General features: G+C 53.0%; 1 protein-coding gene across 1 annotated transcript in view; it reads right to left on the reverse strand.

Moving 5' to 3' along the window:
• Positions 1 to 13,474: 13,474 nt before the first annotated feature.
• Positions 13,475 to 14,715, reverse strand: part of OPTC (opticin) — a 13,281-nt gene continuing 12,040 nt past the window's right edge. The window contains exon 7 of the mRNA XM_012806641.1: positions 13,475 to 13,527. The gene's annotated coding sequence lies outside the window, so the exon portion shown is untranslated. The remainder of the gene's footprint in view (positions 13,528 to 14,715) is intronic.

Genomic DNA, 14,715 nt, shown 5'->3' on the forward strand with positions numbered 1-14,715 from the left:
TGTGAAGTTGGGAGACAACCCATTAAACTACCTGAGAGACTATCAGCCGATATTGCATGAGGTAGCTAGGTCCCAGTGGCCATGGTCATTTCTAATGAACACTCAATATTCTCCCCATCATCCAGAAAACTCCAGCTCTGGAAGGTGGTGGCTGAGCAAATTCGCTCACTTATTTGGGGGCTTTGAAGAGCAGAAGAGACACATGGAATGGCTGGGCAAGTACATCAGCCATTTGGGGGGTTTCTGGGTTGCTGTCATATCCCCACAGCCACAGGTAGGCATGGTCCATGTTCAAGATTTAGCGAACTGGGGGGGAGAAGAGAGGAGAGGTGCTCTGCACAGGCTAGGGCCTCTTTCACGCTTGCCAGTGCTTGCTAGAAAAACACTTTAAAACATCCTCGGGCTCTGGGAAGGGGGTGAAATATAAGAAGGGAGGTAGCACTAAATGTCATAATTGGGAGGGCCTGGGTGTGGGTGAGGGTGTGAGGAGGCAGGACACTGCGGTAGCTTAGCCAACACTGTTCACTGAGTGTCTGCTATGTGCCAGGCATGCATAGAAAGGGGTTAAGTGCACAGGCGGTAAAGCTGGGCCACCTGGTTCAAGTCCTGGATCTGCCACTTAAGGTTTATTAAATTGGGTAAATAATTTAAGCAGCTCTATGACTCAGTTTCCTTATCTGCACTGATGTGAAGATAATAACATCTACCTCCTGGGCTGTTAGGAGGATTAAATGAGCTTATAGCTGCAAAATGCATAAAGCAATGCCCGGCACATGGTAAGCATGATGTTAAGTTTCTAGTAAATGAGAATCAACAAATTATTGACCCCAATGTTGCTCATGAAGTGAAAAACTCTTGAATCCTGAATGCCACCAAACCCCACACTCAGGCTTGTCAGTTGTCCTCTTGTCCCCAAGCATGGAGTGCCACACACCATCTCCCTTTCTCTGTCTTTCTCTCTGAAATTCCCTTTGCTTCTTCCCCTAAGGAAAGGAACTTTTATTCTGGTTGGTAAAAGAAGTGGGTAGGGGCTACAGAGCCAGGCTGCCCACCTGGGCTGGTGCCCGTTGCCTCCTGCCAGGCTCTAGCAGATGCAGATTGGAGTGGAGGCAGATTAATACCATCGCTGTATTACTAACCCCACCCCTTCCCCACTCTTTCTCCTAACGGTGATTATTATACTTATTAGAGGCTCAGCTGCCAATGGCTATTGATTCTCCCTGCTGCAGCATTTAAATCAGGGATTTGAAGCTATTGTTAGTAACATGAGCCTCTAAGGGCTCCGGGACAGGTGCAGAGCAGAGCATCGGGACCTTTTCCGCTGGGCAGGAGAGATCCCTAGGGTTCAGAGTCATATAGACCACTCACCCCAGAAACATTCTGCCTCTGTCTGGTAGCAGGGAAGTGGAGAGGGAGAGGAGACTGACACCACCCTGGAGTTCCCTCCACAGAGGTCGCCAGGCAGTTCTTTTCCAGCTGGGGCATGGCTGGGACTGGTTTTGCTAGGAGCACCACCCATCCGCCCCTCCCCACTGGGAAGCATTCTCTTCCCTGGCCCTGTCCTTGGTCACTTATCATCCTTGTCACAGACCTCTGCCAGCTGGCACTGAGGGGTGAACTGATTATGTTTTGGTATCTGTGGAGCTAAGCAAGGACCAGTGATGGGGTGAGGTGGAAACAGCCTGGATGGTTGTGGCCACAATGCCCTGACCACTTTTGCCTGGGCTGAGAGTGAATTACAGTTTGTAAAATCCTTATTAGGTGTTAGGGGTTAGATTAGGAGCTTTGCCCACATTATCCCCTTTAATCCTCACATCAGCCTTCCCAACTGCACATTATTCAGCCCATTTGACAGAGGATATGAAAACTCAGAGAATCAAAGTGACTTGATCAGGGTCACTCAGGACAGGGGAGAGCCAGGATTGGACCCAGGTCTTACAGTTTTTCAGGTAAGAAGAACTCCATTTCATAGATCACTGGTGGTAGAACTTTTCAGACCTCTGAGTAAGTCAGGCCTGCACAGCCCAACCCTGTTCTATGCAGGCTCTGAGCACCCGTGGATGGGCTCAGATCCACCCACACATGGAGCGTGTCTGGTGAGAGCCACCCACCTGGGCTCTGGAGCCAGTGATGGTCCTGGACCAGGGAGAAGTTCTGTTGCCTCCCCCTCTGGGTCCTAGTACCCTCTTCCATTGGTGTGCTGAGGACAAGGACATCCTGGCTGGCTGAAGCTTTTGTCCATTACTGCTCAGAAGCTCCTGTCAGTCCCAGGGTCCTGGCTGGCACCTGCACCCTCCCTGTCCCCAAGATGCCATCATGTCTCCTGCCTGAGTTCCTGCAAGTCATGGCACGCCAAGCCCTTGCAGCAAGTGCAGGAAGGGGAGAGTGGCCAATAAAAGTCAAGTGAAAATCCAATAAATCAAAAATATTAAATATTATGAAAATGGATTTCATACACCCACAAATGGATGTATAATGAGAGCATTTTTCAGTTCTACTGAAAATATGAAGTGGATTAGGTGTTAATAGTTAAGAATAACCACAGGCCTTTGTAGTCGACACTGGTGAATTCTGAGTCCAGGTGGGGACCCACCAGCTAGCTTGTCCAGAGAGGCCAGGACAGGCAATGTCCCAGGCACATTGATGCTGAATGTCTTAGGAAATGGCTTAGAAATCCTATAGCTTGTGTTCTGTGCTCTTTTGACAAGTGGGCCCCTCTACTTTCTGAAAGAAGACAGGGTGGAGGAGACAGGCATAGCACCTCCTGGGCAGCCTGCACACCTCCTCAGGAGTGCCAAGGGCCCTGCTGCTCCCATCCGGCTCCCTGTCTTCCCCTCCTCCTCCCTTTCTGCATCTCCCCTGAGTTGTCTCAGGGGTATAATGTGATGGCGGGCAATGATGTCATCTCTGAGATCACACTGGCAGACTGTCTCCTGGGCCTCTGACAGAATTGCTCACATTGCCTGTGGCTCCACTGGGGCATGGCCAGCCTCAGTGTTGGTCCCATCTTCCCCACTAGGTTCTACCCTCAAGTCTGGGGCTCTGGCATTAGAACCATCTCCCTCTTTTTAAAAATTGGTTTGTGCAGCCCCCCAGTGCCCTAGTTTCTCTGGGATCTTTCAGAAGGCAGTAGATGTGTCCTGGGCCCTGCGCCCCACCCAAGGGACCTCTAGTGTGGATGTCCCAGGCCAGGCATTTCTGACTCCAATCCCCACCCTGCGTGTTGCTCACAGCCTCTGCAGTGAAGGCCCAGCCTCCAGCAGCCTGACCACATCTCATCCTGCCTTTCCCCACTGGCCTCTATCACTCCCATGCCTGCACCCCTAGGTGCAGACACACTCCATGCTCATGATGAGGAAGCATTACTTCCTAGGAGAAGGCAGCTGGGAGGGGGTAGGGCTAGAAGCCCCCCAGGGAGCTGTGTGGTACACAGCAAAGCATGGCTCCCTCCTGAGCCTTCGATTTTTCTTACTTGTAAAATGGAGATGGCTCCTGATTGAAGGTTTGGATCGAATGAGACAGGAGTGCACAGGGCTTAACCTGCTGTCTGATACACGGTGAGTGTCCCACAGACCCTGTTTCCCTGTTCCCTGTCCTCTGTCCAGCTAATTCATGTCCCAGCTGCAGTGTCTGGCTGGGGCAGCGAATGTGATAGACTTGGGAGCCAGTCAGCAGCTGGGAGGCCTGATGCTGGCTGGGGCTTCAGTGTTGCTGCTGTGTCACCTTGGCCTTACCTGTGTCACGTGCCACTGAGTTCTAAGGAGTGACATATCTGGATCCACATGACCCTAATGGCTCCTGATATGCCCTGAGACTCGGTGAGTGAGTCATAGCAAGCTGATACTGCAGAAATGAAAGGAGCCAGTGTTGTGATCTTGGTTATAATGAGGCTTATGAGTTTCTGCTGTGAACCTTGGAAATGCATCAGACAGGCAGCTGCCTAGATCCCTGGCCTGCCAAATGGGATGCCAATACAATTTGTCTTTGTTAAATGCCCCCGTCCCTCAGTCCCACACCTACTGCTCCTGAGCTGTTCTGATGGCAGTGGTGGAGGGTGGAGGTCTCCTGGGAAGGTAACTTTTCATGTGAGGAGGGGCAGCCCTGGGAGGTGAGCCTGAGACCCATGCTCAGAACTGTCCTGCAGTTTCGCAGAAGCCCAATGCAGCCTGAACCTCAGTCACCATGACTGCTGGCTGGCTCCAAAAGGGGCTCAAAGAGGGAGAGCATGATAATATCTTCTGTGTGTTGAGCTCTACGTGTGTACATTATTTAATCTGATCCTTGTAACGGCCCTAGGAGGGGGTAGTGTCCCCATTTTATAGATGAACAAAGTAGAACACAATAACATACCTGGTGATAGAACTAAGATTCAAACCCAGGTTGACCTCCAGGAGTTAGCTGGACCGGGCCTTGTTTGGAGAGGAACTGCAGTCTCAGGTATCCTTCCTCTCCACTGCCTTGTCCTGGTCAGGAGAGCAGGTGCAGGGTGTGTACTGATCAGGGCCCAGTAAGAGAGATGGCAGACCCAACCAGGCTGGACTGGGGGACGCTGGCAAGGGGGGAGAAGCATCCTAAAGGCAGGTGGAGAAGACCCACTCTGGGACCTGGAGAGGGCCATCCTGGGATGAGGGGCCACCCAGAAAGAGGTGGTCAGAGGAGCACCCCAGGCCCAGAGGGAGCATAAGTGGGTGGGTGAGTAAAGAACACCTCTGCAGGCTTTCCCCCCACAGTCAGGCCTCCATAGCTGACCCCACCAAAGGCCTGGCTGGAGTAGACTTAGAAATTGATCCTCCAGGTCCAGGGCACAAAGTGGGGCAGGGCAGGGTAGAGAGTGGGAGAGGGATGGAGGGGCAAGCAGAGACTCTCCCGGGAAGGCTGCCTTGGGGCTTTCTTAGGCACAGACACAGCTGATGGTGATGCTCTGGCCGGCCTGCATGCAGGTGGCTGCATCCTCTGGCTTCTCCGACCACTGCTGGATGTTCTGGGTGCAAGAGCTCCAGGTGAGGACCCCTGCTCTTCCCCTCAGAGACCCAGAGGGTGTCCTAGAGTTGAAATAGGGCCTACCTAGGGGTCACAAGGGGAGTGAGGTAGAGATGGGAGGAGTGAGGGAGACGAAGCCACCAAGAAGGGGCAGAAAAGAGCAAGTGGCAAGGCCTGCCCACCCTGGAGAGGCTGCCTTCCTGCTTCTCACCTTCAGAAACACACTTGCTGCCAACAGCCGTTTATTTTTCATATAAGTATGTAAAGCACTGACTGTGCGCAAGTGAGCTTGACCCTGCCAAGCAGAGGCATGCACTTAGGCAGCCTCTGTGTGGATGTGCCCTCTGCGGGTTGCCCAGCCGCTGAGAGCAGACTCTAAGCCACCGAGGAGGGCAGCGCCAGCTCACCTGCTGCCTCCTCGCTGGGTCTTTCAGCCCACTCCAGCCAAGGTTCCCTCCCCATCCTGATCTTGGGATCTCTCACCTGTTAGCATCAGTGCCTGCGTTGTCGCCCGCTGAGTGTAAACTCTGTAGGACAGAGCACATATTTGATTCATCAACATAACCCCATACCCAGGAGTGGGGGAGCCACAGGACGTGGGGTCCATAGCTCAGAAATACTCTGTAATCCCAACTGCTCCACACTCAACGAGAGAGAGAGAGAGAGAGAGAGAGAGAGAGAGAGAGAGAGAGAGAGAGAGAGAGCGCGCGCGCTCAACCCCCCAGCCAATAATGCAGTCATTTTCTGTCTGTTGGGCAGGTGAGACCAATGATACCAGCTGCCTGCAGCCCGGCCCTCCCCCAACCCCCACGCCCGGCATCTTAACCCATTAGGGGCCTAGCAAAGGAGGGTGGCTCCTATGACTTTCTGTTCTTTGTTCCCCCTCACTCAGCAGCTGATGGGCTGTGGGAGGACAGTGGTTGCCTGTTGGCCTCCCTATTGCCTTGCGTGCAAATGGCAGGGTGCCGTGCACAGCCTGGAGGCCTGGCCAAATGGAATTCAGGGCTCAGGAAGAGTAGGCCGGGGCCTAACCCATCACACCTACAGATCGCCAAGGCTGCCAGGCAGCTTAAACTGCAGGATTCAGCTCCCACAGAGACCTGCTCCAATTCTTTCCTGCCTTGATCCCTGGGATGGAGTCCTGATTGGACTGAATCCCAGGAGCTGTCATTTACCCTCTGCTAGTTGTGGGCTCCAGTGTCTCCAGGCCTGAAGGAGTAAGGTGGGACGGGAGTCTGTATCTATGCCAGGAGAGTCTGGGGCTGGGCCTGTTCTAGGGCACTGGGGCACTGGGGCAGGGAACAGGGCTTGGCTATGGGCTGCTGAGCTACTTCTTAGCATGCTCCAAGAGCTTTCAAAGTCCATGGCCCTAGAGAGAGAAGAGATGATCCCAGGGACTTCATCTTTTCCCTCCTCCTCTTTGCTGTCCCCAATGTCTCTGTGTGACACGTGTCACAAAACTGAGGACCTCGTTGGAGAGACAGACAGGTGAGAGGGATCCAGCTCCTCCACCCCCAGCTGGCCCCTGGGAAACTCTCCCCTTTTAGAATTGCATTGCTGGCATATTTCTCTCTCTGCTCAGCCCCACTGGCCTCGGCTGCCCCAAGCTGCTCTTGCCTCCTCATCCATCATTCTGGCTGCAGGGCACCAGAGTACATCTCACAGAGAGACCTCTCTGCCCTAGGCCTCTGAGGAGAAGGGCTCAGCTGTCAGAGAAAAGAGCCATTTCCAAAGGGGTCAGAGCACCAGGATTGATGGGTTGTAAATTATGGACACTGCATGGCAGTCAGTTCCGGTGCTCCAGAGCTGGAGAGGGGTCCCTGCCTTCCTTCCCTGAGCCGGCCTCTTCTCTCTGTCCCTTCAGCATGAGCACATTTCACACGAAGTGTGTCCCTGTGTTGATGTTGCTCGTTGGCTGCTTTTTGTAATGGCTGGGGATTTTGTCAGACCCTCCCCATGAGGCTGGGAGATCTCCAAGCAGGAGGGCTGTGCCCTCTTCATAGCTAGAGCAGGGCGAGGGGCCTGCACGGTCAGCCACAGCCAGTGGGGCCTTGGTACTGAGCGGTCACTGTGCCGGATGACGGGGTGTCAGAATGAAGCGCAGTGTGTCTCCAGGAGCCCCAGGAGAGGACCAGGAGAGGTTGTCCTCAGTCTGTGAAGGCAGCAGGGAGCCCACACTGCACAGAGTGGTCACTGGGAGCAATGTCATTCCCACATCAAACATCAGTTGGCAATACTCTGCTCCCCCCCAGGGTTGCCCCAACTCCTCCTTCCTCCCCACACCTCTTCCTTCCGCTGGGTCTCTTCCTTTGCTGCTCCCGCCTCTCTTGGTTTCTCTTCTGCCTGTCTGCACCTGCGGCATCCCCAGGCCTGTCCCTAGGCAGGTTCCTCCCCCAAGCAGCCTTCTATCTGTCCCTGCCCCACCTCTGCCTTTCTCACCTGCCCACACACATGTCACTGTTAGCCCTCTTGGGCCGCCCTGGGATTCCTCTGTCCCCTCCACCATAGAGTCCCACAGCTGTGAAACTATTTCAGGCTCCTCAGGAGCCCTATCCCATCCAGCTCTGCTACCTCTGTTCTCACCAGGAGCCCACATGGCATCAGTCTCCTAACCAATTACTCAGACCCCAGGCTTGTCCCTGTCAAAACCATCTCTCACAGAACTTCCCAATACCCACCTGACCTTTCTCATACCCCCGCCCCCACTCCCCCACCCCTGAAACCCGACAGGGGCACTTTTCATGCTCTGCCCCTCAGAGGTTGCCTCTACACCCACTCCCCACTCTGCTTACACCCTCTGCACCAGCTGTGCCCTGCACGGCTCTCCTTCTGCTGAGGGCCTTCCTCTGCCCGTCCTGTGCCCTGTAAGCTCCCACTAGCCCTGGGCTTTCCTGGCCAGCATCCCTTTCCTCCAGGACACCCTCCTTGATCTCTGCCCCCAAGTGAATCAGCTGCTCCACCTTGGTGCTACCATAAAGCTATGTGCATACCTCTGTCGCATGATTACAGCTTTGTATTTTAATGGTTTATTCATGTATCTGTACAACCCCCGCTCTCACCCCACTGTGTGTCTCATCCCTAGCACCTGACTCATAAAAGGAATGCCTCTTAAGTCGCTGAATGAGGGAACTGAATGAATGAAGGAAAGACAGGAGTGGGCAGGTCCGGTGGGTGAAGGCCCACAAGTAAGGATTAGGAGGGCAGGTAACCTGAGGGGCAAGTCAGAGGAGCAGCATCAGAGGTACATAAAAATAATGCCAGATCCAGCCGCAGGGGGGAAAAAGCTTTGAATATACAAAACACCCTTTCCCTAGCTGCTCCTGTCAGCACCTTCTCAAAGTGAGGAAAATAAATCTGTTTTCCTTATGACAAAGCCTGATTTGATGATAAAGCCTCTCAGCTTCCCAGGAGGTGGCAGTGACTCTGATAGGTGGGGAGGAGGCAGGAGTAGGTAAGGGGAGGAGGGGGAGGAGAGAGAGACAGGAGGCGGGGGAGGCAGGGAAAGAAGGCTCTTGTTCTCTGCTGATTACTAATGTGGCGGAAAGGCTCAGCAGGTTCTGCAGGGAAGCATTTACTGTGCATGAGAAAGCAGGCAGCGCTTAAAAAGCTGCCCACAGGCTCCAGCAGCCAAGCTCCAGGGAAGGAGAGAGGGACAGAAAGGCCAGGCAGGGTGTGGAGGTTCTGCTGTGCCCTGAGCCAAGTGTGACGAGGCACAGTGTGCTCTCAGGGCCACAGTTACCCAGGGCCTCTCAGAAGAAGATGGGGCTCTGCAGCTTCCCATGGGGCTATTCCACCCACTGAGGCCACAGACTCCTTCCATGGGGAGGCACGTACATGGTCACTTGGCCTGTCTCTACCTATGTGCGGGCTGCACCCTGCCCAGTCCCAGCACTGAAAGATCACAGCCTACAGAGGTTTCTGGGAGTCCTTGTCCCTGAGGAAGGGGCAGTTCCTTTGGGGTGGACTGGAGGGACGAGTGGATAGTCCCCTGTAATTTTCTTCCCTTACCTCTAAGAGGAGCAGGGTGGTCTGCACAGCGGTCAGGGAATTTACACGCATTCCTGGGGGCGCATCTGGCAGACACTTGCTGTGTCTCTAAGCCCCCTCTTGTCACATTTCTGAGTATCCTTTCTGGTATGAAAACAAAAGAACAGGTGGACTCATGGAGTTGCTCCTGGCCAGAGGAGGGAAACCGAAGAGAAATGATTTTCCTGAGGCCACACGGCAGGTCCAGGGGCAGTGACCCCTTCCTCCCAAATGCCTGTCTCCCCAGAGCAGTCAGAACAGGAGCCTCTGCGTCTCCCCAAGTCCAGATAAAACAAGGCCTCCCTGCTCCTACTGAGAGGCGCATCTCAAGCTAACGACACATTTAAGAGGAAGCAGCATCGGACTCTAAAAGCTTTGAAACACGGTGAAGCTCAAACGAAGCTTCTTGAGAGGGTGACTGCTATTAAATCCAACTAAACTTCTTTAAATTGGCCTTTGCCCCTCTCTCCTGAAAGTCCCATACCTCCTGGAAGCTGCCTCCTCCCCCTCCCTCTCGGAGCTCCCCCACCCCCACCCCTAGCACCTAGGCGCTCTCTTTCTCCACTTCCTTTCCCCAGTTCCACCCATTACCATACCCTGGCCTGGTAGCCAAGCAACAGATCCTTCCTCCTTAAAAGGTTATACTTGTTCTGGTCACTGTCACCCTCCAGCTTGTGAATCCCGCTCCCTTTCCCTCCTGCCTTGTGTTTTTAGCATGACTAACAGGGAGAGAAGGGGGTGAGGGCACTTGTGTTCCTCAGAGAAGGATCCATTGCACTTACAGTAAAATCCTACAAGGCCCTGCTGCCTCTCTGACCCCACCTCATAGCGTGCTCTGGCTGCTCAGGTAGGGGCCTCTTCTCATCTCAGACTTGCTGTGCTTGTATGTGCTCAGAGCCTGGAAAGTGTCCTGACGTTGTGCTCCACCACCGACCACCACCTTCTCATCAGGGAGGTCTCCCCTAGGCCCTCACCACCCCCAGGAGGCCTTCCTTGACTACCTATGTCACTAGACTCCACTAACCAGTCTCTGGCACCTTACCTTCCTTCTGTTATCTTCTAGTCTGTCCCTGTCTGAATTGCATTGTTTATCTGTTACTGTTTATTTATTTACTCTGTTTCTGCCTGTCTCCCTCCCTGAGAACAGTGACCTTGTCAGTTTTCATTATGAGGCTGTCTCTGGTGCTGAGCCCTTAATAAAGAGTTGTTCAGAGAGTCAATGAAGGACACTAGTGATGGTTAAGGTTGAGGCAGGATCTGGCTCTATTAAATCTTTTTGTAGATGGGACCTTGAAGACTCTGGTTCCTTCTCTGCCCTGCTCAGAAAACTGAGACTTGGGAGCTATGAGAGACTGGGGATCTCCTTGGCCAAGGATTAGGAGAGCCGCATCAACCCCTGGGCTATACCAGCTATGGCTGCCTCTCTGTTTGGGGTGGAGAGTGGGCTCTTGCTTCTCAGGTAGTGATGTCCCTGCCTTGTTTATTGCTGCTTCTTTGCAGGCTGCCATAGAAGTTACTTGGAAAACACCTCCCACACGCCCACCCACCAGACCTCATCCTGGGAATGGAGTGGTGGGAACTTGCTTGGCAGTGGCAACAAACAAATACTTCCCCTTCCCACTCCTCTTCCAGTATTCGAGGCAGGAGCTTCAAGTGGGCAGATCTTGGACTTCCTGGAAGGAAAGGGGCAGTAAGTTTGGTTCTGTACCCACCTGCCCCTCAAAATCGCAATGTGCAAGAACGAGGGGGGGTAGCAGAAAGGCAGGGCTGGGCCAAGCCACCTTTCCAGGATTTCATGGCCCCATTAGGAAGAGTCTGAAGCAAGAGAGACGAGCTCAAATCTGGCCTAGAACAAGCCCCACTTGGGCTTGTTGTGATTCTGTTTACCAATAAGCAGGAAGGAGACTATTGTACTCAGAGTTAAAGAATTGGAAAGAAATCTCCTGAACAAGCTCAGGAACCAGGAAATTGGGCTCAGAGACAATAGATAGGAAGGGAGGGGGTGTGGGAAAGGAGTGTAAACTGGGGAGGCTTGGAGGAGAATTCCAGGTGTGTCGTGCATGGGGGGCACTTGGGGACGTTGGGAGAGAGGAGGGTAGAAAAGGGGCCATTTATGGTCAGATTTCTGCAGCGGGACCCACTGTGCTCAGAGCTGGCCTGGCGCTGTGTACGTTGGGTGTGTTCTTAGAGCAAAGCTCCTATGGCAGGTGTGAGGAGACGAGATTCAGCAGGTGTGTCAGACACCCAGCTCCAACCCTGAGGCCAAAGGGGCCTTGGACCAGAACTTAACCTCTGCGTTCTTCTGTAGACTTGGGATAGGGCCCACCTCATCATGCTATTGCAAGGATTAAACATGATGATGTGTGTGATGCACAGTGTCTTACAAATGGTGGCCAGGTAGCTTGCTGTCCCCCAGACCTCTCGCCCCAGCTTCAACCAGAGGTCACCATCTGCACTAGGTATAGACCTGCCTGTGTAGGAACACAGGCCAAAGGACTTGAGGACTCTTAGGTCCTTTGGAATATTGAATTTCTGACAGGTTCCTATCTTTCTCTATTTCCTATAATCTCTACAGGGATGATGTCCTGACCTGCTGACTTTAAAAAACACCTTATTTGCAGACTGACTCCTGCAAAGGGGCACATTTACATTGACAAGGTTACTGCATACCCAAGTATACAGCTGATTGGGAAGACTTGAGTCCTGAAAGACTACATTGTTTTTTCTTCTCTGCAGGGTGCTTTTAGCTCCAAACATCTGGGTAACTGCTTAATATCTTCCTATTTTGCAGACCGTTCCCAGCATGGGAGCTGTTTGCATCTTTCTAGGCTAGTATCAGGATTTTTCAGGACCCAAGGACCTAGAGCAGGCATCCTCAAACTATGGTCCGTGGGCCACATGCAGCCTGCCTGGGACATTTATCCAGCCCGCCGGGTTTTTTTGCTGCCACTGCCTGTCCTGCTTAGCAGCTGACTCGTCCTGGGGCCTGCAGTTTGGCCCTCCAACGGTCTGCGGGACAGTGAACTGGCCCTCTGTTTAAAAAGTTTGAGGACCCTTGCCCTAGAGCACTGGCAGTGGCTCCACCTTCTCTGCCCACTCCACTTCCCACATCCCCTTGCTCCTCACCCACTATTCCCCTAAGGGCAGAGTCCCATTACTCTGATGTTAAAACCTGATGGCTTGGTGCACCAGCCCCATACACTGGGGCTGGCAGATCTGAACCCAGCTCGAGCCTGCCAAACAACAATGACAACTACAACAACAAAAAATAGCTGGGCGTTATGGTGGGTGCCTGTAGTCCCAGCTACTTGGGAAGCTGAGGCAAGAGAATTGCTTAAGCCCAAGAGTTTGAGGTTGCTGTGAGCTGTGACACCACAGTGCTCTACCAAAGGCAACATAGTGAGACTCTGTCTCAAATAAAAAAAAAAAAGGTTAAAACCTGTCATGTCTCTCAGGACATGACTGCTGGAGGGCTTTCTTAGATCCCTAGGAGAGGAGCTACCACGCTTGTAGGAGCCTGTCCTGGAATCAGGGGACCCCTCTCGGGGAAGGAGTACACATTGATGATCCTTGGGAAGGGCCCTTGCTTATGGGCAATGTACATTCCAGAGTTCTTATCTTTGGGGTCAAGATAGGTCCAGATGGATTGTTTGTTTTTTCTTCATGAACCAGAGGATGTTGAGGAGGCCCTCAGCTAAGCCAGCTTCAAGGCCAGGGTGCAGTTGATTTGGGATCAGAAACCTCAAGTTAGGAGACCAGATTCATTCTGTACTCCCTTCCTTTCGCTTTCCTTTCCTATTTGATTTCTCTTTGCCATTGTTGGTCTGTGCCACTGGGAACAGTTGTCAAGGGTTTGGTCTTTATTCTTAGACCAGAAATCTAATGGTCTTGGATATGCTTTGAGGAACAGAATTGGGCTGAGGGAGCTCCCAAGGGCCAGGATAGGGTAAAGTGCTGGTGGGATTTGCTGTAGGTTGCACAGGACGTTCAGGGCAGGGATGGTCAAACTCAGGTCTTCAGACTCTCATTCCAGTGCTCAGTCCCGTGCACCACAGTTCCTTTGCAGATGCTGTAGTGTGACACACTTCCACTCCCTCCTTTGTCTGAATCATGCTGGGGGAAGCTAAGAGCTATGTGTTCTGATCTCTGGGCACAGGAGGGGAACACAGGGAAAGGAGGCAGAGGGGAGGGCAGGCATCCTGTATGTGTAGTTCTGGGTGTGCACATGTGTGTTGCAGCCATAGGTTTGGCTGTATCTGGAGGGCTGGGCAGTCTGGGCTAAAGAGGAGAAGGAGGCCTTACTATGGGGAATTTTATTGCATTGAGGCAGAAGGGAGGTGGGACCTTCGCCCCTTTGTCACCCCAAGGGGAGAAGGGAACCATGGAGGCCTGGGGGAAAAAAGCAGCCGTCCTCCCTCTATGCGGAGACCTTCGTGCATGCTGTCGGTGACCACAGAGGGAGGCCTAGAAGACAGAGAAGGCAGCTGCTGGAGACTGTGATGCTGGCTGGGCCAAGATGACCTTGAGAGAGAGGAGAGGCAAAATTGAGCTGGTGTCTCGAGTGGGGGAGAGGGGAGGGGCAGGTGAGGAGGAAGGAGAAAGCTGAGAGATCTAGACGGGCAGAGGGTGGAGCTGAGCCGTGGCCACCTCGTGTCTGTCTGCTTCCCTCCCGGCCAGAAGGACGCAGACATGGACGTGAGAAGGTGGGGTGGAGATGGGGTGCTGTGTGTCCTTGAGCCCCGAGATTTTCCTGAGCTGAGATTTTTCATTACCTCATGTGCTTCCTAAGGATTCAGGCCCTGATCCTACTGGCAGCAGGCCCTGGACTCAGGAGCCGTGGGTGGTGCCACTTTTTCCAGACTGAGAGATGTCCTTCCCGGGCTTGCTTCTCAAAACACTTGGAGGCTGAGGAGCACTAATCCACTGCCCCAGGAGCTGGAGATGGGATTTCTCATTTCTCCTACGTGAATGCCCAAGAAATGCTGGCTTGCACGCACCCCCGCCCCCACCCCATCTTGTTTTTATGTCATGTGTTGTTTATGTGAAGTCATCTTTCTCTTGGACATACACTTAGGCTCCTGTTTTCTATCTATAAAAGTCAGGATAATAATTCCATCCTCATAGAACTGTTAGGACGACCCAATTAGAGCCCAAGGTAAAAGTGCTTTGTAAATTCAAATCTACAGCATAAATGTAAGAGAATACTATTCCCAGGAAGGAGGCGAAAAGGAAAAGGAAGCCAGAAGAGAGTCCAGGCTGGGGCAGGGGAGGAGAACGGCCTGGCTCCTAAAATGGACTGAGTTCCAGCCCCTCCACCTCCATCCCCTACAGCCTCCTCTGGCCCTGGGCTTTGCTGGGTGACCTTCAGGGAAACTGAGGACCATATAGCCAAGTATGGGGCAGATGGGAGGGTGGTTACTGCAAACTTATCCTTTCTCTCACCAAGAAGAGAGTCCCTGGCCTCTTCCCCTTTACCTCTTCCTGATACTCACAGAACAAACAGGTAGAGTAGAACCCTTCTAAAGGTCTTGGGGTGCCTCAGAGGAGAGAGGTGTTCCCCTTCCCAGAGGGCTGGCAAGACAGCCACCAGGGAGACTCCTGAGAGTGAGAACCTTTACCAAGGTCAAACACAGGTGCTGATGACCAACTAGGACCCAGGTGAGTGAGTTCGGAAAGTCTGGCTGTTGGAGGTGGCTTGTAAGCAAACCT

This window comes from Otolemur garnettii, unplaced genomic scaffold (assembly GCF_000181295.1).
Source record: "Otolemur garnettii isolate 467f Iridium unplaced genomic scaffold, OtoGar3 scaffold00055, whole genome shotgun sequence".
Taxonomy (NCBI): domain Eukaryota; kingdom Metazoa; phylum Chordata; class Mammalia; order Primates; family Galagidae; genus Otolemur; species Otolemur garnettii.